General features: G+C 42.5%; 1 protein-coding gene across 1 annotated transcript in view; it reads right to left on the bottom strand.

Annotated features, from left to right (window-relative positions):
* Window positions 1-23,857, bottom strand: part of NRF1 (nuclear respiratory factor 1) — an 89,669-nt gene that overhangs the window by 10,781 nt on the left and 55,031 nt on the right. The window lies entirely within an intron of this gene.

Genomic DNA, 23,857 nt, shown 5'->3' with positions numbered 1-23,857 from the left:
GCAGAATTAAATTTGCTTTAGTCAGTAAGACACCTGAAGACAGCATACTGGAAAGTGGAAATAAACAGTTATGGGGTTTGACGGTCACAAAGAAAGAACTCTATCTTATAAACTTCTTTTTTTTTTTTTTTTTTTTTTTTTTTATGCGTTACGCGGGCCTCTCACTGTTGTGGCCTCTCCCGTTGCGGAGGACAGGCTCCGGACGCGCAGGCTCAGCGGCCATGGCTCACGGGCCCAGCCGCTCCGCGGCATGTGGGATCTTCCCAGACCGGGGCACGAACCCGTGTCCCCTGCATCGGCAGGCGGACTCTCAACCACTGCGCCACCAGGGAAGCCCTAAACTTCTTTTTAATCTATTATTTATCCTGCCTTTCCTACCTGGACTGTATTTAGCATAACCAAATTGTTAATGGGAACAAGTTCTTTTTTTTTTTTTTTTTTTTTTTTTTTTTTTTTTTTTTGCGGTACGCGGGCCCCTCACTGTTGTGGCCTCTCCTGCTGCGGAGCACAGGCTCCGGACACGCAGGCTCAGCGGCCACGGCCCACGGGGCCCAGCCGCTCCGCGGCATGTGGGATCTTCCCGGACCGGGGCACGAACCCGTGTCCCCTGCATTGGCAGGCGGACTCTCAACCACTGCGCCACCAGGGAAGCCCCGGAACAAGTTCTTTATAAAAGAATTCCAGCTAATAAAGGCAGAAGGAATATTAACACTAGAGAAATCACTATTTTGAAACTCTTGGTGAAATAATGGATCTATACAAAGTCATCAATGGTTACTAAAACTGTTAGGTGATCAGGTGATGAAGAGTGTGGAACAGAGGAATCCCACCACCCAGGCAGGATGCAGCACCTGGAAGGGTATAGCCTCTTAGTTACTCCACCCTCTAGCCGCTTCCTTCCTTCTGCAGAGATGAACCCCCTGTGGCATTCTGTCAGCATCCACTTGCAATGGGCCATATGCCATACAGAGGCTTGACAAGAATACAGAACTTCTAAAAAGCACTGAGCAGGAAGGGCCCCCAGAAAGTGGTGTGGAGAGGCAGTGGCAGGAAGACTGCCTCCACCCACACCCTGGTGCCTGGGCCACAAAGGTGTCTCTGACATCCACCTGTGGAGGTTTACAAATCCTTCGGCAAACATGCCAGCACAATGAGTGCCGACGATGCACATGTGTCTAAAAGCAGATCTTACAGTCAGCTCTTAGCTGAGCCAAAGGCAGGAGAGGTCATTTCCTCCGCACCACGCCGTTAAACTGGAACTTATGATGTGCTTTTCTTGTAGCAGACTTACTTTCTTTCTTACTTTTTTTAAACATCTTTTTTTTTTTTTTTTTTTTTTTTTTTTTGCGGTACGTGGGCCTCTCACTGTCGTGGCCTCTCCTGTGGCGGAGCACAGGCTCCGGACGCGCAGGCCCAGCGGCCATGGCTCACGGGCCCAGCCGCTCCGCGGCATGTGGGATCTTCCCGGACCAGGGCACGAACCCGCGTCCTCTGCATCGGCAGGCGGACTCTCAGCCACTGCGCCACCAGGGAAGCCCTTTTTAAGCATCTTTATTGGAGTATCAGACTTACTTTCTAATTATGTCTTCTTTAAGCTAATATGAAAACTAATTTGTATTCCTTAAGAACACAGCAGCTGGCTGGGGGTGAAGGAGATGGGCCAGGCTTACCCTGGCTTGCTTAGAGAAACTGTCCAAGGATTTAAAATGTGTCATGGGTCATCTGCATACCAGATAATCTGTGTGTGGCAATTAAGAATTGACTAGGTTTACATTTATAAAACCGACAGGCCATTTCTGTCTCATAGGGCTGCTTTGAGGATAAGCAACATTATATTTATATGATTTAAGTTCCTGAGAAAAGAGGTACTATTATTTCATATAGGTTTTCTCCCAGGAGTCAAATCAACCATGTAGTAGCTACTAGAGGCAGACAAATGGAAGAAACAAGCTTAAAGGTCCTGCCCTTGCTCCCCAGAGGAGCTGAAAATGGAAGATGCCACCAGCTCAGTGCTCCACTCCCGGGAGTGTTGTTCACGCCCCATGTCGTGCACAAAATGAACAATCCATGTACACGCTCTTGGCCCCTGAGTGTTCACATGCCCTCTTGTCCATGAGAAGCTCTGTTTAATGAGAAAAGAACTCTCAAGTCAAATAGTAGGGAGGGATGTGAAAGCTTAAGGAAGGGAAGGCCAGGAAGCAAGTCAGCTGTAAGTGGGCATTCCTAAAATTAAAGTCCTTTCTCATGGTTACAATTCATTATTATCATTATTATTATTGTTTTGTGAGGAGTGAGCAGGGGGTGGGGAAAGGACATGAGATTCTTGGAGGAAAAATAATTTTAAGGTGAAAAGACAAAACTTATAGTCAAGTAACATGGCTGGAAGTTGTTCCAAAAACATTCAGGCAATTTCCTTTTCCCCTTCCAGCAAGCCTGAAATCCAAAGTCCAAGGCTCACTTAAGCAGTCAAGACATTTCAGGAGGTACAGACCAATCTCTAAAACAGTCCTGTACACAAGAACTCACTGTGAAGATGGGCACATTGTATTTGTGCACTGACAGTAAGGTGGCTATAGAGTACTTGAAACGTGGCTAGTGTAACTGAGGAACTGAGTCTTTAATTTTATTTGATTTTAGTTAATTTCAGTTTAGAGAGCCAGGGCACAGCTCTAAAACCTTCCCAGAGCTTCCAGTGAGCCAACTCCACACCATAAGCATGCTTCAGTTGCACACACACTGTAGAACATAAGTGTTGCCTTTGTTTAGATGGAAACTCAATCTGAAATTGGATGCTCTGCACTTGCCTAAAATATATTTCCCTGGCATTCTTCTTATTTATATCACAGGTTTTTTCCTTTGCTGCCCTACCCCATCAACTTATTTTAACATACCCTACCTCCTAGGCTTGTGGGTGAGAAAATTTATCAACATTTGAGAGTACTATAGTATAGCTATACATTATAGCGCTACAAGTAGTAGGGAGAGGCTGGGCTGGGAAGAGTCAGAGAATTGCTGGACGCCTCTTTAGTGAGCCAATCTGATAGCAGTGTCTTTGTAGTCTCGCTCAGAGCAGTGTCTCAGTTTCCATATTTAGACCCCTTCAATGATTCTCAGATCCATTTACTAGCTTTACAACGGAAAAGATGTTTTTACCAATTCTACTTTTGAAAACCTCATTTAGGCTCTGAAAATCTCTAAATTGGGGCCTTTCTCATAATGAAGATTTGGTATAATTATAATGTCACAGGCAATTGTGCTGACAAAGTAAAACCAATATGTCTCCTTGCTGGGCCTTTGCTCTCAGTCTGACCAAGAGGAGGAGAAAAGAGGCTTTGTCAGGAGCAGATACGCAGTGGGAGGCGCCGGGAAAGCAGATCTGCTGAATGAAGCAGGTGCCACTTAGACATTCACTTTACTGACTCCGACCACAACCTCCCTTTCATTTGATAGCCTGCTCTTGGCAGGAGGATGGGGAAAGAGCATCACACAAAAAGGAAGCACGTTCATCCTGTTCAGTTTACTGCCCTGCTAGGCTGCTGCTGCGGGGTTCTGCACATTTGCTCTTTATGAAACAAACGGTAGAGCTGAGAAGTGAATCCCTGTATTTATACAGGTAATCTGAGAGCCAGAGGGCCCCAAACCATACTGGCTGAGCTGTGCAAGCTATTAGAGTTAATAACAGTGTGCTGACATTCCTTCAAAATCCTAATGGAAGCATAAGTAAAAAGAGGAAAGTTCCCTTTACCCAAGAACCTTAAAAACTTTATTCTGTAAGAATTTTTCCTGTTATGATATTCTGTTCTTGTGTGAACAGTGATTAATCCCCTCTTTACATGCTCAATTAAAACCATTTTTTCATCCACATATTGAATAGAAATGACTCCAGTTAAACTTGCCCAATTATGGCTCTGGATTTGGTATGCAAAAAAAAAAAAAAAAAAATCCCTTTACAGAATATTACCTGCAATGACAGGCACCAAGATTCTGTCTTGGTTACAAGGAGCTGGAATCATCTAAGACCAGAATCTGTCTTTCGAATACAAAGACTCAGAAAGATCTGGGGACCTAAAGGGAAGGAGAATGAGATAACGAAACATGTAACTTGGCCTTGAGGACACAGGGACGGAGAGGATACCATGGTCAGTGGTATCTATCTGCCTGATGGCAGGCACCTTCTTGGGAATCTCTGCTCTGAAGCCCTGACCTGAGTCCTCTGCCCAGAATATCCCTGGCTTGTCAAGTTTCCCCAAGCTGAGAATACCTGACACAGTCAGACCAACCTGGCTTCACATGTGTGCTAATTCCCTCTGGGGCCCCGAGGAGCCAACTCTGAAGACATTCAGCTTTCAACATGTAAAGTATCTAAAAGCATCTGAAAGACATGGCCATGGCTCAGATGAGCACTAAGAATAGAGAACAAAGTATAGTGGTCATTCCATTGTAAAGGCCCTCTTTTTCTCTGCAGGGCCTAGATTAGCAATTCCTGGTATAAAATGATAAATGCCTGAGGCCACCCTGGTTTATGATGGTGTAGTGGAGGCGACACATCCCCTCTGGACTTCCAGATTCTGCAAGGAGAAAGATGAATCTAAACATCACAATGACACATTTTTTTTTTTTTTTGGCCGCACCATGTGGCTTGTGGGATTTTAGTTCCCCGACCAGGAATTGAACCTGGGCCCTCGGCAGTAAGTGTGGAGTCCTAACCACTGGGCCGCCAGGGAATTCCCCACAATGAGAGCTATTCTGGAAGGCCTTTTGGACTTCAGGAGGTCACAATGAAGGGAGTAGGAAAGGAGGACAAGCTTCTACGCTGTGAAAGGGCTGGGTGAGTAACATACATAGGGCAGAGAACTGTAACCCCCTTTGGGCTCTAGAATCAAGAGCCCCATTACACATCTCCATGTTCCCATTTCTCAAAAGCAGCCATGTTTCCTTGTGAAATCTGGAATTCACCCAATGGTAATGGCTTCTTTCAGCCTGTAAGCCACCAGGCTCTGGATATTTAATTCGTTTTGGGGTCATGATAAATCCATTAGAGCACCTGACCTGAAGACAGCTGTAGTTGAGAAGAGAAATTTGCACTTGCGGAGCATCCAAGTGGAAATGGCCAAGTCATCTAGGTCATGAATAAGGCGACGAGGAAGTGGGCGTAGGTGTTGCCACTGCCTCCTGGCTCAGGTTTTCCTGCTCGGAACTCTGCAGTGCACAAAACTAGGCCAGCTCTTCTTGCAACCCTCTGCCCAGCTGTCCACCGGCTGCGGATTACTGTAGTCACGTGGCAGTTTTTTAGCAAAGGCTGGCTGTCTCTGTGCTGAGAAGGTCACTGGGAAGGGAGGCTCATGACGTATTTCTGCTGCCCTCCCCTGTGCAGAGGGGCACAACTTGCCAGAAGACTACAGTATTCCTGCCACAGTCTTTATATCGGCGCTGTCCAACAGAGCTTTCGGCAACGATGGAGATGTTCTGTATCTGTGTGGTCTATTAGTAGCCGCTGGCTACATGTGGCTATTTAAATTTAAATGGGAGTAAATTAAAATTAAATAAAAAATTCAGTACCTCAGGCCACATACGGCTACTAAGCACTCGAACTGTGGCTAGTGTGACAGAATAACTGAATTTTAAATTTTATTTAATTTTAATTAACTTGCATTGAAATTCAAATAGCCACCTATAGCTAGTGGCTACTGTATGGGACACACTTTTATTTTATTTTATTTTAAAAATTTTTTGGCGTGGCTTGCAGGATATCTTAGTTCCCCGAGCAGGGATTGAACCCGGGCCCCAGCAGTGAAAGCACCAAGTCCTAATCACTGGACTGTCAGAGAATTCCCGGGACACACCTTTAGATCTTGGGTTTTGATGCCATTTACTTATTGGCTTCTGTTAAGATTCATCATGACACTGACTTCTAAAGTGAGCAAAATATGGCTATGACCATTCTTCAAAACAAGCCTGCAAAAATAGTGAGCCACATCAAGTAATAGTTTCATCAGATAAACAGTAAAGATGATTTTCATTTGTTTTATACCTTCTTTACTCTCTTGGTTGGGTGGATTGGCAAGATGGAGTGAAGGGGGAAAAAGGGAGCCCACAGAGGCAGTAGAAACAGTCCTGGAGATCTGGGTTTGGTTTCCAGTTTCACTATTTAGTAGCTGAGTGTCCCTGGGCAAATCCTAGCTTTAGCTGCCTCTGCAAAACAGGGCTATAAGCTCTGTTCTACCCACCTTACTGGGTGAAGGTAGAACAATGCAGACTGCTTACTTAGTCAACTGCAAGGCAGTGGTGGTGGTGGTAGTAGTAGTAGTAGTAGTAGTATTGGTTAAAAAAAAACACAAAAAACAGGAAAGGAAAGAATGTAGAAAGAAAAGAAAAAGATGAAGGCCCTAAATAATAATGCTTAACGCATACAGTCAAAAGGCAAATAAAGAGCAAAACTGAAACAGTTATTTTCCTGGTATGACATCTACCAACATGCTTCCCAGAACGAAAACTTCATCTCAGGAGAAAGGTTAGCTGGCTGAAATGGGGAAAACCCTGTCTGCAAACAAAGTGTGTTTCCCAGAGCAGCCCAGGGAGGACAGACTGTGAGGCGTGCTGTTCCGAGCGCTGCCCTGGCTACTGCAGTTCCCCAGTGTGGCACCAGCTTCTCAGGCAGCCTCAGATGCAAGTCCCGTTCATGCACTCAGCCCTTACCCTTCTTCTTTCTGAGCCACAGCTCAGAGCTCTCCTTATCTTATTTGTTCTAAGAAGTAATCTTTTCAGGTCTCTGAGTATGTCCCGCTCCCCCTCCACTTAAAAAAAAGACATGATTCTGAAGGGGAACAGTTGCATTACAGATGAACCTTCATGTGCTTTTTCTTACAGACCAGGCAATGCCTCAGCTTGGTCTGACTGACACCATCCTAGTATCTTAGCTTCCCTTCAGGTCTCCCTGTCAGTGGAAAAGAGGGCCATTTACCTTACAGGAGGGTGGCCTGCAAACCCAGAGTGCCATAGGCGCTGCTCTCTAGGGACTGTCAGGGTGTGGGGCTTGCAGCCTGGGACTTCCAGCTTACACTCAACACTGGTGCTCAGGAGCTGCCTGCTTCCAGTCCTGGAGGCACTGAACTCCCCGTCTTTGCATTAAAGGTACAGTATCAAAGAACACAACAGTTCTTTTCAAGCTATTATCATGCTTTAATGGTGACTGAATATGCACATTTACAGTAAAACTACACTTAATACCATGGACACATTTCCTAAATTAATTTAATATTTACATCTCCACTGACTCATTTAGGAACAAGTCCTTATACTAATGTGTCCAGAGAATGAGGAAAAGGGAGAATGAGAGATGTATTTTATAGTTTATCAAGATGAAGACTGGCATTTTCTCTCTTATTTTTAAAGAAGAGCTGGAACAGAAGGACATGCTGTAAGTAATAATGGATGATGGTGGTGGTGATAATAAGGAAAAAGTGAAAAAAAGTCACCTTTCATGATGGAAGTTGAAATGCTGCTGGAAGAGAACAGCAGCCCTGGCCCAAGGAGAGTGATATAACCACATGCAGGAGCCATTAAACAATATCACCTTCAATTTCCTTCACTCAAGGTTATAGAAAAGGCTATGATCTATTCCCATTTTTACAGTATTCATCTCTGGAGCTTAAGTTCTTCAACTGCATAAGGTAAGCATTTAGATCTGTCCTAAAGACAGGAAAGCAGGGTCTATGACAGTACCACGCACTCTGTACAACTTAACGTATCTGGGGCAATGCTGGAGAAGAAAGTGATGCTGACAGCTAATAATAATTTCGTGCTTGCGATGGCTCTATAGCCATCGTACGAGGCCAAGCACTGCGCTAAGCACTTCACAGGACTCGTTTTGTTTAATGCTCACAACCACCTATGAGCATGGAACTATCACCATCCTAATTTTACAGCGAAGGCTCAGAGAGGTTAATGCGCTAGAACACAGAGCTTGGTAGTGGTGCAGCTTTCAGAGTACCCGTCTAGGTCTGCAGGTCCTCCCATCTCCCTTGCCCCTCCTTTTACTCTCAGTGCCACACCAGATACTCACAAAGTGAAATGACCCTAGCCACACTCTCTACAGCAGAGGTTCTTAATTTGGGGGCGGGGGTGGGGAAATGGGAGCTCTCTCTGATCTATTTGCACATCTGATCAAAGCTGTGGACCCCAGAAAAATATAAAACCTTTCTGCAGAATTTCTCAGGGTCCACAGACCCAGGTTAAGGATGCCCTAACATTCGTATAATATACATAAAGTAGGTTTCCACAGAAAATTAAAACACACACATGTTGCCCCCTTCAGGTCCAGCTGGGCTTACCTCTTTATAATAAGTACAGGACAGACCTTTCAGCCATCCCGTCTCATTTGGGAGGCCTTGCAGGATAGGAATGTGTGTTCCTCATGCAAGGGCCCACCCAAAAGTCCTGCTCCCTTATCTGAACTCCATGTTTCTGTCCTCATCCACCTACTCTTTTATCCCCCTTGTTAAGAAGGCCAATTTTTTTTTAAAAAAAGGCATTCCAATGAGCATGGCTGAGATTAAATTCAACTGGGAAAACATATATATATTTTTTTTGTTTGTTTGTTTTTGCTTGTTTTTGTGGTACACGGGCCTCTCACTGTTGTGGCCTCTCCCGTTGCGGAGCACAGGCTCCAGACGCGCAGGCTCAGTGGGCATGGCTCACGGGCCCAGCTGCTCTGTGGCATGTGGGAGCTTCCCGGACCGGGGCACGAACCCGTGTCCCCTGCATCGGCAGGCAGACTCTCAACCACTGTGCCACCAGGGAAGCCCCATATATATTTTTTTAAAGTTTATAAAAAGGTCAGAGGAAAACAAGGAGGTGAAAGTGATAACATGGTCAATGTGAAAAGAAGATAAAGTGTTTTTTCTGAAAGAATCTGAAAATTGATTTAGTTTGATCTGGCAATTGGGATGGGTAGTAAAATGTACATGTGTTACACAGTGCAGCAAGACTGAGTGGGGTCTTTGGGTTGTAGGAAATTTTATATCTACGAACCTTAAGGGGGAACCTCAGCAGCAGGACCGTTGGCAGGGCCAGGCCAGAACAGAGAGGGACGTATGGCACTGAAAGAAATGAGAAGGGCTGCTCTTTCTGTGAGTATAATGTGAATGCCCTTGTAACCAGCTTCAATTTTTAAACAGACCAGCCCCCTAGTCCACTTCTCTTCATTCAGGGCATGAGGAAGGTAGCTGGCCCCCGGTCTCAACCAGGACAGAGCAGGTAGTGGATGGTCTCCAGGTGTTGGACAACAGAGAAAGATGTACTTTACGAACGCTCTGGGGAATGAAATCAAGGGCTGGAGGCAGAGCCAAGGGGAAAGCTTCAGTGAGTAGCAGGGGAAGCAAATTAGCCAGTCAACTTGCTCTAAGCAGAAATGTAAACTCCCCTGAGCCCTTTCCCACATTCCCCAACCCTAACACCTCATTCTCTATTTCCCTGGAAACAGGTGGGGAGGCTGAAAGAGCCCTGGCATAAATTGAAGGGCAGCAGGAGGGCTTGGGTAGAGGATTCTAGAAGGTGAGAAAATAACTCTTCAGCTGCATTTACTCCCTTCTGACCATCATCTACTTCCGCCCCAGACAGTGTCCCCTCGTTCTAAACAGCACCAACCCAGGAATTCCCTGGCGGTCCAGTGGTTAGGACTTGGTGCTTTCACTGCCGGGTCTGGGTTCAATCCCTGGCTGGGGAGCTAAGATCCCACAAGCCGTGTGTGCGTGCCAAAAATAAAAATTAAATAAATAAAAAATAAACAGCACCCACCCATCCCTCTTATGTTCACTAAGTGCAAAGTAACCAGCTCACTGAAAATACTTAAATCTGACGGCCAGCTGCTGACTGCTTCTGTGACTTCCGGAACCAGAGAAACACACACACCTATAGGCTTCTCCAGGCGAGCAAAGGAAAGCCTGTGTGTGCATGTGCGTGCATGCGTGTGCAGTGGGTGGGGATGCTAGCAGGGGAGCACTTGGCATCAGAAACCACCAGAGGATCCCTACAGCCATGAGGAACAGCTGGGGCAGATGGGCACTGTGGCTAGACCAGACAAAGGCAAGTGGCCTTCAGCAGAGATGGGAGAAAGGCCCTGACATTTCCAAACTTATTTGTTCAACACTGGGAGACAATCATCACGCTGTATTTGTGGAGTCCAGACAGAAACAGTTCCCATCAAAGGGAGGCAGCAGAGCAGAGCGGTTTGGAAACAAACTGCCTGAATTCAAATTTCACTCTGCTACTCTCTGTGTGAACCTGGTCAAGTTACCAAAACTTTCTGTGTCCCAGTTTCTCCATATGGTAAATGGGGATAATAGTGTTTACCTTATAGATATATTCTGAGTTTTAGATAAGTTAATGCATGTAAAACACTTAGCAGAGTGCTTGCATAAGCAAGCATTATAGAAATGTTTGTTAAATAAATAAAATTAATGGGGCACTGGGACTGAGACACAGAATGCAAGGCTAATAGCAGAAAAGAATGCTATGTCCTACCTTGCAGTACACCACAAGTGGGCAGTGCCCCCACCATCATCTTTAATACAAAAATGAAATTGAAGTTGGGGAAAAAAAGAGAAATTAACGTTTCAAAGTGCAAGAACTGAGCCTCCATAGAATTCTGCATAAACAGAATGGATGGCCACAACTTCTTAGTCTAGAAAGATACATCCGGTTTGGTCTTAAGAGAATGAACACGGTTGCAGCAGGGACAATGTATTCTCCAGCAACAATTACCGTCCCATTATTCAATTCACTGGGGCAGTATTCAGAGCACTTGTCTCCTACTCCTGGTCCATCTTTGTCATAATGAACACTCCCCATGTCCCCTGTCCCAGGGAAAACTGGGGCAGAAGGAGAAGAGAAGCCTTAAATTAGTCAATTTTAAAACTTCTTAGCAGTTCTGCTAACAGGCTTGGTAGGATTTTTTTCTAGGATGAGGCTTAATTTTTCCAGATGAACTTAAAAATTATTGTGAAGTTCACTCTGCAAAAAAACTCTGGAATTTTGATTGAATTTTTTTCAAATTTGGAAATAGGCCTTTCACTAGCTGCTAAGAATAACATCACAATAATAAAATATTACAGTATAAAGAACAGAACAAACAGATGAATAGAAACAAAAGAGCCCCACACAAGACCTTACACAGTCTACTTAAGAATTCTGCATAATAAAGATGAGATTTCAAAACAGTTTTTTTTGGCGGTACACGGGCCTCTCTCTGTTGTGGCCTCTCCTATTTCGGAGCACAGACTCCGGACACGCAGGCTCAGAGGCCATGGTTCACGGGCCCAGCCGCTCTGCCGCATGTGGGATCTTCCCAGACCGCAGCACGAACCCGTGTCCCCTGCATCGGCAGGCGGACTCTCAACCACTGCGCCACCAGGGAAGCCCTCAAAACAGTTTTAAAAGGATGGATTGCAACCTTTTTTACAGCATAAATGATGCTGGAATAATTAATTATGTAGGGGAAAAAATGATTCAGATTCCTACCTAATGCCATATACTAAAATAAATTCCAGATATTTTATAGTATTTAAAATGAAAATTGAGTCCATAGAAGAACGGGCATATAAATATTGATCTGACTTGGGGCCTATGTAAATATAAAGGTAAAAAGAGAAACAATTAAGGAAATAAAAGTGAAAGTGGGACTTCCCTGGTGGCGCAGTGGTTAAGAATCCGCCTGCCAATGCAGGGGACACGGGTTCGATCCCTGGTCCAGGAAGATCCCACATGCCGCGGAGCAACTAAGCCTGTGCGCCACAACTACTGAGCCTGCGCTCTAGAGCCCACGAGCCACAACTACTGAAGCCCGAGCACCTAAAGCCCGAGCTTGGCAACAAGAGAAACCACTGCAATGAGAAGCCCGCTCACCGCAACGAAGAGTAGCCCTGCTCGATGCAACTAGAGAAAGCCCGTGTGCAGCAACGAAGACCCAATGCAACCGAATAAATAAATAAATAATTTTAAAAAAATTAAAATTAAATAAAAAGTGAAAGTAACAGAAGTGAAATAAAAATAAACAGGGAAAGCTTGCAACATATACAATAAAGGGATTACATCTTTCCTACTGATTTGGAAAAACTCTTCATATGTTAAAGACTTCAGCAGAAAAACAGGTGAAGAACACGAATAGACAAATACAAAAATACACATGTGTAGATAAAATCATGAAGGAAAAAGTAAAATTATCTATCACTAATATTAAAAAATGCAAATTAAAATGAAATACAACTTATTGCCTACCAAATAGGCACACACACACACAAAGCAAATTATGCTAATATCCAATTTCGGTGAAGGGTAACAAAGCAGGTTCTAAACAGTTCTATTGTAAGTATAAGCAAGTATGAGCTATGTAGAGAGCAAAGAATCAAAGGTATGGACAAGATTTTATACCAAGATGAAGAGTATTATTTTTGTTGTAAAAATATTATTAATAGCCTAAATTATCAACAATAGGGAATTGGTTATTATGATGGATAATATGATGATATATTAGCAAGTATTAAACATATATTAGCAAGTATCAAAAAATATTTAACCACATGAAAATGGTGAAGATATTTCAAAATAAGTTATGAAATAGTACAACATGATCTTAATTAGGTTAAAAAACCTTATGAATGGGGGGAAAAGGCCATATTTTAAAAACTCAACAAAAACAAACCCTCAAAATATTAACATTCTATGTAGTGGGATCATAGATGATTTTTATAATCAGGACCAAAACAACCAAAACAAACACCTCCAGGAAATGCTATGCTCCCCTTTTTTCTTGTGGTGTTGTCAGAAAAAGTGTCAGCCATTTTAGAAAATGTTGATCCTTTCTCAGCAGCTCTGGTACGAAGCTTGATGGACAATAATTGAAGCAGATGATTCCCATTACCTTTATTGATTAACTATGAACTTCAATTATTTGTTTTGTTTTCCCCCCATCTAGCTTTTTTCATTATTTTTTGTAGATATAGAAAGAAAGCTGAAAGATCTGTGGATCTGGTTCCCTAGAGAATTGCTAACAATGGATGGCAAGGACGGATAAGAGGTGAATATCACTCGAGAGTTCTTCAACCCGTGTGAGCCTGCCTTCATTGGTTCTGGAGTCCATTAGCAAAGGGAGTTCTAGGGTACAGAGGATGGCAGAAAAAAGGAAACCAATGGGCAATTTAAAATTGTTCAACCTCTTAAGATGTGTTGGGGGGAAAAGCAAGGGATAACTGTGTTAAAAAGAAAAAGAAAGAAGAAAGAAAAGAAGAGGTAGAGGAAGGAACTCAACCAGAGGCCTTTCCCAGATTTAGCATTTCAAAGAGAAAGGCACCTGTGAAAATCTTTGAATTGAACCAAACCATGAAACACCATCATAAAAGACCAAAGACTCAATTACCACTATTAAAAAAGGGAGAGACTTCTGGGAAGATGGCGTAAGAGTAAGACGCGGAGATCACCTTCCTCCCCACAGATACACCAGAAATACATCTACACGTGGAACAACTCCTACAGAACACCTACTGAACGCTGGCAGAAGACCTCAGACCTCCCAAAAGGCAAGAACCTTCCCCCCCCCCCCCCCCCCCCCCGCCCAACGTACTTGGGTAGGGCAAAAGAAAAAAGAAGAAACAGAGACAGAAGGATAGGGACGGGTCCTGCACCAGCGGGAGGGAGCTGTGAAGGAGGAAAAGTGTCCACACACTAGGAAGCCCCTTCGCGGGCGGAGACTGCGGGTGGCGGAGTGGGGGAGCTTCGGAGCCTCGGAGGAGAGCACAGCAACAGGGGTGCAGAGGGCAAAGCGGAAGGATTCCAGCACAGAGGATCAGGGCCGACCGGCATTCACCAGCCCAAGAGGCTTGTCTGCTCCCCTGCCGGAGCGGGCGGGGCTTCGGTCGGAGCACAGGGAGAGGACTGGGGTTGGCGGCGTGAACACAGCCTGCAGAGGGTTAGTGCGCCACGGCTGGCCGGGAGGGAGTCCGGGGAAAAGTCTGGACCTGCCGAAGAGGCAAGAGACTTTTTCTTCCCTCTTTATTTCCTGGTGCGCGAGGAGAGGGGATTAAGAACGCTGCTTAAAGGAGCTCCAGAAACGGGCGTGAGCCGCGGCTAAAAGCGCGGACCCCAGAGACAGACATGAGACGCTAAGGCTGCTGCTGCCGCCACCAAGAAGCCTGTGCGCGAACACAGGTCACTATCCACACACCCCCTTCCGGGGAGCCTGTGCAGCCCGCCACTGCCAGGGTCCCGGGATCCAGGGACAACTCCCCCGGGAGAACGCACGGCACGCCTCAGGCTGGTGCAACGTCACGCTGGCCTCTGCCGCCGCAGGCTCGCCCTGCACTCCGTGACCCTCCCTCTCCCCGGCCTGAGTGAGCCTGAGCCTCCAAATCAGCGGTTCCTTTAACCCCATCCTGTCTGAGCAAAGAACAGACGCCCTCCGGCGACCTCCACGCACAGGCGGGGCCAAATCCAAAGCTGAGCCCCTGGGAGCTGTGAGAACAAAGAAGAGAAAGGGAAATCTCTCCCAGCAGCCGCATAAGCAGTGGATTAGAGCTCCACAATCAACTTGATGTACCTGCATCTGTGAAATACATGAATAGACAACGAATCATTCCAAATTAAGGAGGTGGACTTTGAGAGCAAGATTTATTATTCTTTCCCCTTTTCCTTTTTTTGTGTGTATGTTTCTGTGTGAGATTTTGTCTGTATAGCTTTGCTTCCACCATTTGTCCGAGGGTTCTATCTGTCCGTCTTTTTTTTTTTCTTAATAATTACTTTTTATTTTAATAACCTTATTTTACTTTATCTTCGTTCTTTCTTTCCTTCCTTCCTTCCCTCCTTTAGACAACGAATCATCCCAAATTCAGGAGGTGGACTTTGAGAGCAAGATTTATGATTTTTTCCTCTTTTCCTCTTTTTCTGAGTGTGTATGTGTATGCTTCTGTGTGAGATTTTGTCTGTATAGCTTTGCTTCCACCATTTGTTCCAGGGTTCTATCCATCCGTTTTTTTGTTTTTTGTTTTTTTCCCCTCTTAATAATTATTTTTTTATTTTAATAACTTTATTATATTTTATTTTACTTTATCTTCTTTCTTTCTTTTTTTCCTTCCTTCCCTCCTTCCTTCCTTGCTCCCTCCCTCCCTCCCTCCTTTCTTTCTTTCTACTTCTACTAATTCTTTCTTTCTACTTTTTCTCCCTTTTCTTCTGAGCCGTGTGGATGAAAGGCTCTTGGTGCTGCAGCCAGGAGTCAGTGCTGTGCCTCTGAGGTGGGAGAGCCAACTTCAGGACACTGGTCCACAAGAGGCCTCCCAGCTGCACATAATATCAAATGGCGAAAATCTCCCAGAGATCTCCATCTCAACGCTAGCACCCAGCTTCACTCAACGACCAGCAAGCTACAGTGCTGGACATCCTATGCCAAACAACTAGCAAGACAGGAACACAACCCCACCCATTAGCAGAGAGGCTGCCCCAAATCATAATAAGTCTACTGACACCCCAAAACACACCACCAGACGTGGACCTGCCCATCAGAAAGACAAGATCCAGTCTCATCCACCACAACACAGGCACTAGTCCCCTCCACCAGGAAGCCTACACAACCCACTGAACCAACCTTAGCCACTGGAGACAGACACCAAAAACAACAGGAACTACGAACATTCAGCCTGCAAAAAGGAGACCCCAAACACAGTAAGATAAGCAAAATGAAAAGACAGAAAAACACACAGCAGATGAAGGAGCAAGATAAAACCCATCAGACCTAACAAATGAAGAGGAAATAGGCAGTCTACCTGAAAAAGAATTCAGAATAATGATAGTAAAGATGATCCAAAATCTTGGAAATAGAATAGACAAAATGCAAGAAACATTTAACAAGGACCTAGAAGAACTAAAGATGAAACAAACAATGATGAACAACACAATAAATGAAATGAAAAATACTCTAGATGGGATCAATAGCAGAATAACTGAGGCAGAAGAACGGATAAGTGTCCTGGAAGATAAAATAGTGGAAATAACTACTGCAGAGCAGAATGAAGAACAAAGAATGAAAAGAACTGAGGACAGTCTCAGAGACCTCTGGGACAACATTAAATGCACCAATATTCGAATTATAGGGGTTCCAGAAGAAGAAGAGAAAAAGAAAGGGACTGAGAAAATATTTGAAGAGATTATAGTTGAAAACTTCCCTAATATGGGAAAGGAAATAGTTAATCAAGTCCAGGAAGCACAGAGAGTCCCATACAGGATAAATCCAAGGAGAAATACGCCAAGACACATATTAATCAAACTGTCAAAAGTTAAATACAAAGAAAACATATTAAAAGCAGCAAGGGAAAAACAACAAATAACACACAAGGGAATCCCCATAAGGTTAACAGCTGATCTTTCAGCAGAAACTCTGCAAGCCAGAAGGGAGTGGCAGGACATATTTAAAGGGATGAAGGAGAAAAACCTGCAACCAAGATTACTCTACCCAGCAAGGATCTCATTCAGATTTGATGGAGAAATTAAAACCTCTACAGACAAGCAAAAGCTGAGAGAGTTCAGCACCACCAAACCAGCTCTACAACAACTGCTAAAGGAACTTCTCTAGGCAAGAAACACAAGAGAAGCAAAAGACCTACAATAACGAACCCAAAACAATTAAGAAAATGGGAATAGGAACATACATATCAATAATTACCTTAAATGTAAATGGACTAAATGCTCCCACCAAAAGACACAGATTGGCTGAATGGATACAAAAACAAGACGCATATATTTGCTGTCTACAAGAGACCCACTTCAGACCTAGAGACACGTACAGACTGAAAGTAAGGGGATGCAAAAAGGTATTTCATGCAAATGGAAACCAAAAGAAAGCTAGAGTAGCAATTCTCAATCAGACAAAATAGACTTTAAAATAAAGACGATTAGAAGAGACAGAGAAGGACACTACATAATGATCAAGGGATCGATCCAAGAAGAAGATATAACAATTGTAAATATTTATGCACCCAACATAGGAGCACCTCAATACATAAGGCAAATACAAACAGCCATAAAAGGGGAAATCGACAGTAACACATTCATAGTAGGGGACTTTAACACCCCACTTTCACCAATGGACAGATCATCCAAAATGAAAATAAATAAGGAAACCCAAGCTTTAAATGATACATTAAACAAGATGGACTTAATTGATATTTATAGGACATTCCATCCAAAAACAAAAGAATACACATTTTTCTCAAGTGCTCATGGAACATTCTCCAGGATAGATCATACCTTGGGTGACAAATCAAGCCTTGGTAAATTTAAGAAAATTGAAATTGTATCAAGTATCTTTTCCCACCACAACGCTATGAGACTAGATGTCAATTACAGGAAAAGATCTGTAAAAAATACAAACACATGGAGGCTAAACAATACACTACTTAACACTGAAGTGATCACTGAAGAAATCAAAGAGGAAATCAAAAAATACCTAGAAACAAATGACAATGGAGACACTACGACTCAAAATCTATGGGATGGAGCAAAAGCAATTCTAAGAGGGAAGTTTATAGCAAAACAATCCTACCTTAAGAAACAGGAAACATCTCGAATAAACAACCTAGCCTTGCACCTAAAGCAATTAGAGAAAGAAGAACCAAAAAACCCCCAAAGTTAGCAGAAGGAAAGAAATCATAAGGATCAGATCAGAAATAAATGAAAAAGAAATGAAGGAAATGATAGCAAAGATCAATAAAACTAAAAGCTGGTTCTTTGAGAAGATAAAATTGATAAACCATTAGCCAGACTCATCAAGAAAAAAAGGGAGAAGACTCAAATCAATAGAAGTAGAAATGAAAAAGGAGAAGTAACAACTGACACTGCAGAAATACAAAAGATCATGAGAGATTACTACAAGCAACTCAATGCCAATAAAATGGACAACCTGGAAGAAATGGACAAATTCTTAGAAAGGCACAACCTGCCAAGACTGAATCAGGAAGAAACAGAAAATATGAACAGACCAATCACAAGCACTGAAATTGAAACTGTGATTAAAAATCTTCCAACAAACAAAAGCCCAGGACCAGATGGCTTCACAGGCGAATTCTATCAAACATTTAGAGAAGAGCTAACACCTATCCTTCTCAAACTCTTCTAGCAAGGGAGGAACACTCCCCAACTCATTCTACGAGGCCACCATCACCCTGATACCAAAACCAGACAAAGATGTCACAAAGAAAGAAAACTACAGGCCAATATCACTGATGAACATAGATGCAAAAATCCTCAACAAAATACTAGCAAACAGAATCCAACAGCACACTAAACGGATCATACACCATGATAAAGTGGGGTTTATCCCAGGAATGCAAGGATTCTTCAATATATGCAAATCAATCAACGTGATACACCACATTAACAAACTGAAGGAGAAAAACCATATGATCATCTCAATAGATGCAGCGAAAGCTTTTGACAAAATTCAACACCCATTTATGATAAAAACCCTCCAGAAAGTAGGCATAGAGGGAACTTTCCTCAACATAATAAAGGCCATATATGACAAACCCACAGCCAACATTGTCCTCAATGGTGAAAAACTGAAATCATTTCCAGTAAGATCAGGAACAGGACAAGACTGCCCACTCTCACCACTCTTATTCAACATAGTTTTGGAAGTTTTAGCCACAGCAATCAGAGAAGAAAAGAAAATAAAAGGAATCCAAATCAGAAAAGAAGAAGTAAAGCTGTCACTATTTGCAGATGACATGATACTATACATAGAGAATCCTAAAGATGCTACCAGAAAACTACTAGAGCTAATCAGTGAATTTGTTAAAGTAGCAGGATACAAAATTAATGCACAGAAATCTCTGGCATTCCTATACACTAAGGATGAAAAATATGAAAGTGAAATCAAGAAAACACTCCCATTTACCATTGCAACAAAAAGAATAAAATATCTAGGAATAAACCTACCTAAGGAGACAAAAGACCTGTATGCAGAAAATTATAAGACACTGATGAAAGAAATTAAAGATGATACAAACAGATGAAGAGATATACCATGTTCTTGGATTGGAAGAATCAACATTGTGAAAATGACTCTACTACCCAAAGCAATCTACAGATTCAATGCAATCCCTATCAAACTATCACTGGCATTTTTCACAGAACTAGAACAAAAAATTTTACAATTTGTATGGAAATACAAAAGACCCCGAATAGTCAAAGCAATCTTGAGAACGAAAAGTGGAGCTGGAGGAATCAGGCTTCCTGACTTCAGACTATACTACAAAGCTACAGTAATCAAGACAGTATGGTACTGGCACAAAAACAGAAATACAGATCAATGGAACAGGATAGAAAGCCCAGAGATAAACCCACGCACATATGGTCACCTTATATTTGATAAAGGAGGCAGGACTGTACAGTGGAGAAAGGACAGCCTCTTCAATAACTGGTGCTGGGAAAACTGGACAGCTACATATAAAAGTATGCGATTAGATCACTCCCTAACACCATACACAAAAATAAACTCAAAATGGATTAAAGACCTAAATGTAAGGCCAGAAACTATCAAATTCTTCGAGGAAAACATAGGCAGGACACTCTATGACATAAATCACAGCAAGGTCCTTTTTGACCCACCTCCTAGAGAAATGGAAATAAAAACGAAAATAAACAAATGAGACCTAATGAAACTTAAAAGCTTTTACACAGCAAAGAAAACCATAAACAAGACCAAAAGACAACCCTCAGAATGGGAGAAAATATTTGCAAATGAAGCGACAAAGGATTAATCTCCCAAATTTATAAGCAGCTCATGCAGCTTAATAACAAATAAACAAACAACCCAATCCAAAAATGGGCAGAAGACCTAAACAGACATTTCTCCCAAGAAGATATACAAACTGCCAACAAACACATGAAAGAATGCTCAACATCGCTAATCATTAGAGAAATGCAAATCAAAACTACAATGAGATATCATCTCACACCAGTCAGAATGGCCATCATCAAAAAATCTAGAAACAATAAATGCTGGAGAGGTTGTGGAGAAAAGGGAACCCTCTTACACTGTTGGTGGGAATGTAAATTGATACAGCCACTGTGGAGAACAGTATGGAGGTTCCTTAAAAAACTACAAATAGAACTACCATATGACCCAGCAATCCCACTACTAGGCATATACCCTGAGAAAACCAGAATTCAAAAAGAATCATGTACCAAAATGTTCATTGCAGCTCTATTTACAATAGCCCGGAGATGGAAACAACCTAAGTGTCCATCATCGGATGAATGGATAAAGAAGATGTGGCACATATATACAATGGAATATTACTCAGCCATAAAAAGAAACGAAATTGAGCTATCTGTAATGAGGTGGATAGACCTAGAGTCTGTCATACAGAGTGAAGTAAGTCCGAAAGAGAGAGACAAATACCGTATGCTAACACATATATATGGAATTTAAGAAAAAAAAATGTCATGAAGAACCTAGGGGTGAAACAGGAATAAAGACACAGACTTACTAGAGAATGGACTTGAGGATATGGGGAGGGGGAAGGGTAAACTGTGACAAAGCGAGAGAGAGGCAGGGACATATATACACTACCAAACGTAAGGTAGATAGCTAGTGGGAAGCAGCCGCGTAGCACAGGGAGATCAGCTGGGTGCTTTGTGACTGCCTGGAGGGGTGGGATAGGGAGGGTGGGAGGGAGGGAGACGCAAGCGGAAAGAGATATGGGGACATATGTATATATATAACTGATTCATTTTGTTGTGAAGCTGAAACTAACATACCATTGTAAAGCAATTATACTCCAATAAAGATGTTAAAATGAAAAAACGAAAAATACTGCAGCCAACTGCAAACTTCAATATCAGAAAAAATTAATAAAAGCACAGCCAACTTAAAAAAAAAAAAAGATAACCGACTTAAGGGGGGGTGGGGGAGGGATGGATTGGGAGTTTGAGATTAGCAGATGCAAACTATTATATAGAGAATGGATAAACAACAAGGTCATACTGTATAGCACAGGGAACTATACTCAATATCTTGTGATAAACTATAATGGAAAAGAATATGAAAAAGAATGTATGTATATATATTATAACTGAATCAATTTGTTACACAGTAGAAATTGACACAATATTGTAAGTCAACTATACTTCAATAAAACAAATTTTAAAAAATAGAATTTTAAAATAAGAAAAAAAAAAAAGGGAGAACATAAATGAAATAGAGTAATGCTAGTGCTTGAGTAGTCTCTTTAGTGTTGGGGTGAGATAGGGTCCAGAAAAAAGAAGTCTTCAGATACAAGATCTCTTGTCTGGTCTGCCTTGGTAATTTGGAATTTAAACTTCTACCATGAAGGTGTCATTATCCTTAACTTGAAAACCACTGACCTACACTGCCCCAGCCATCTCACATTGGTTACTGTACTCTGTCAAGCTTCACACACAATGGTCCTCCATCCCCTCTAGTTCCATCCCAGAAGATGCTGAAACTCCTGCTTCAGGTCGGAACAGGTCAATATCCGCATTGTTCTTAGAAGAGTCATCTGCTAGAAGGATTTTTATTTAAGCCATATTTTGGAATCTGGGATGTATTTTTTTCCCCAGTAGTGTCTGTTACCAAATAGCACCTTGTTCTGCTGTCATCTTCCTGATAATAAACTCTTCCTGATAATAAATTTAGTCTACTGGCAGACAACATAAGCTTGTCATGACAAAAGTGACAAACAATGCCAATAGGACACAATCTGAAAGAATAATGAAAAAAGAACCCTTGAAATTCCAGACAGATGAACTAGTTGGTTAAATGAGAATATTTTGGCTCCAAGTCCCAGAGTAAATCCTATAGCACTCTGGGTAAAAATGCTAGAAGGCAGAAAGAGCATCAGAATTACCTGGATCATATCCGATATTAGATTCATCCTCTGGATTCCCAAGGGATAGATGACATGATATGTGCCTTCACCTAATATTACTAGGATAAGGCACAACTCAACAGTCTGATTTGATATAGCACCAAGAAAGTGGTAAATCCAACTCTCAAGTCTGAGTTCACACATGTTGGCAGGTCACAAACTAGGGAATGGTCTGCTTTGGGGAACCACTGGCTTTTTGGATGTAGATCATAATTTTCTCTTATCACAAATGCAGCCAACAACATGAAGTCAACACAACTGATTCACACAACCCAAGCTACTGAAAAGAAGCAGCTCCCAGGAATCAACAGTAGTGGTGTGGTTGACCTTTATCTCATGGCTGAATAGATCTACTTGGCGGGAGCCCCAGAGAGTCCTTACACTTACCTATAAATTCATCTACCTGAAAAGGTGAGGCTAGGGAGGAGCCAGAACTATAAAGCAGTCTCTTCTCCTCAACCGGACAGGTCAAGACCACTAGAAGGGATAACAAAGTCTCCCATCAAACCCACACAGGGAATTATTTTTAGTAGTTCCATAGTGAATAACAGGAATTGCACTTCAGAAGAATGTCACACAGTCAGATATCTTCTGTTCAAGGTAGATGAGGACTGAAATGAGGAATAGAAAAAGATAAGGAAATAGGGGTAGGATTCAAGCTCAAGAGGGAGGTTTTCCTTAATTCCAACTATGGTCCATTTCACCCTGAACATACATGGCTATAAGATGCCCTTTACCTTGCAGTGTTCTGGCTAAGATCAACTTTATCTCTATTTGGGTTAGTTCATGGAAGCCCCTAGCCCTACAGAAAAAGCAGGCTGTAGTTTTAATATGTGATTTTTTGTTTAAGAAAATGATTCTCAGAAGCCACATGGCTCTTTACATTTCCTGTTATTCTTCTCTGGGAGACAGAAGTGCTTTCTTCTCCCCACTTTTGAAGGAGGATGCAGCATTGTGTCTTTCTTCAAAGACTTTTCCAACTAACATGTTATTTAGTTCTTAGGGATCTACCCTAAAAAAAGTGTCAGGGACTTTTCCTTCAGCCACTAAATGCCATTAAGGAACTGTCTGCCTAAATAAAAGTATGTCATTATCTATCCTCTTTCCAGGACCTTAAACTACAAATCTCCAAAAACCATAGAGTAGTTAATTTGTCCTACTTAATTATATGTATATTTTAAAAGCTTAATAAACAGTCACACAGAGTCTCACAGAACAGGACTGGTCTTCCTCTTTGACTCAGACTTTTGAGGCACTTCCCAGGCAGCTCAAGACTTCGTTACTGACTCCCAGAGCCTGCTGAAGTAGATCCAAAGAGCTGGGATGGAGCTGTAAATTTTTGTCATCATATTTCTATGAACTTTATCCCTCTTGTTTATTCAGGATATCACCAATATCCAGGAAGTCAAAGAGCCAGGAAAGAAGGGCAGGGTGGTGGCAAGTTATTGGCTCAATCCGGAGGTCCTTGGTGAGGCCACATTTAACAGGAAGCAGAACCCAGAGCATCAATCAGAAAAGCGCCTTTATCACAGCCTGCTGGCTGACCTTGTGGTGAGATGGTGGTGCCCTTCTCGAGATAGTCAGAACATTCCTCGCTACCACAATGCACTCGCCCACAGGAGAGTCTCTGCTACAGTAAAGGACACTGATCTACCCCATGGGAGAAAATGGACAAAATGTACCCCATGGAAAATTTAAAAATCCCTCTCAGCAAGTACTGTCACAGCAAATAGTCACTTTTCAAATAAGTCATTCAGTTAGGTAGCCATTATTATGGCTTTTTTTCCCTCCCAGGAAACCCCAAGTCTCCTACTAGTGAAAGGAATCAGAGGCTCCTAGAATTTTCCTAGGTATTAATTGCCTACCAATATAAAAAAACTCAAATCAAAGTTCAACCTCATTCTGAAGGGTTTGTTGTCAGTCAT

This window comes from Phocoena phocoena, chromosome 9, assembly GCF_963924675.1.
Source record: "Phocoena phocoena chromosome 9, mPhoPho1.1, whole genome shotgun sequence".
Lineage (NCBI taxonomy): Eukaryota > Metazoa > Chordata > Mammalia > Artiodactyla > Phocoenidae > Phocoena > Phocoena phocoena.
This window is presented reverse-complemented; position numbering and strand designations above follow the sequence as displayed.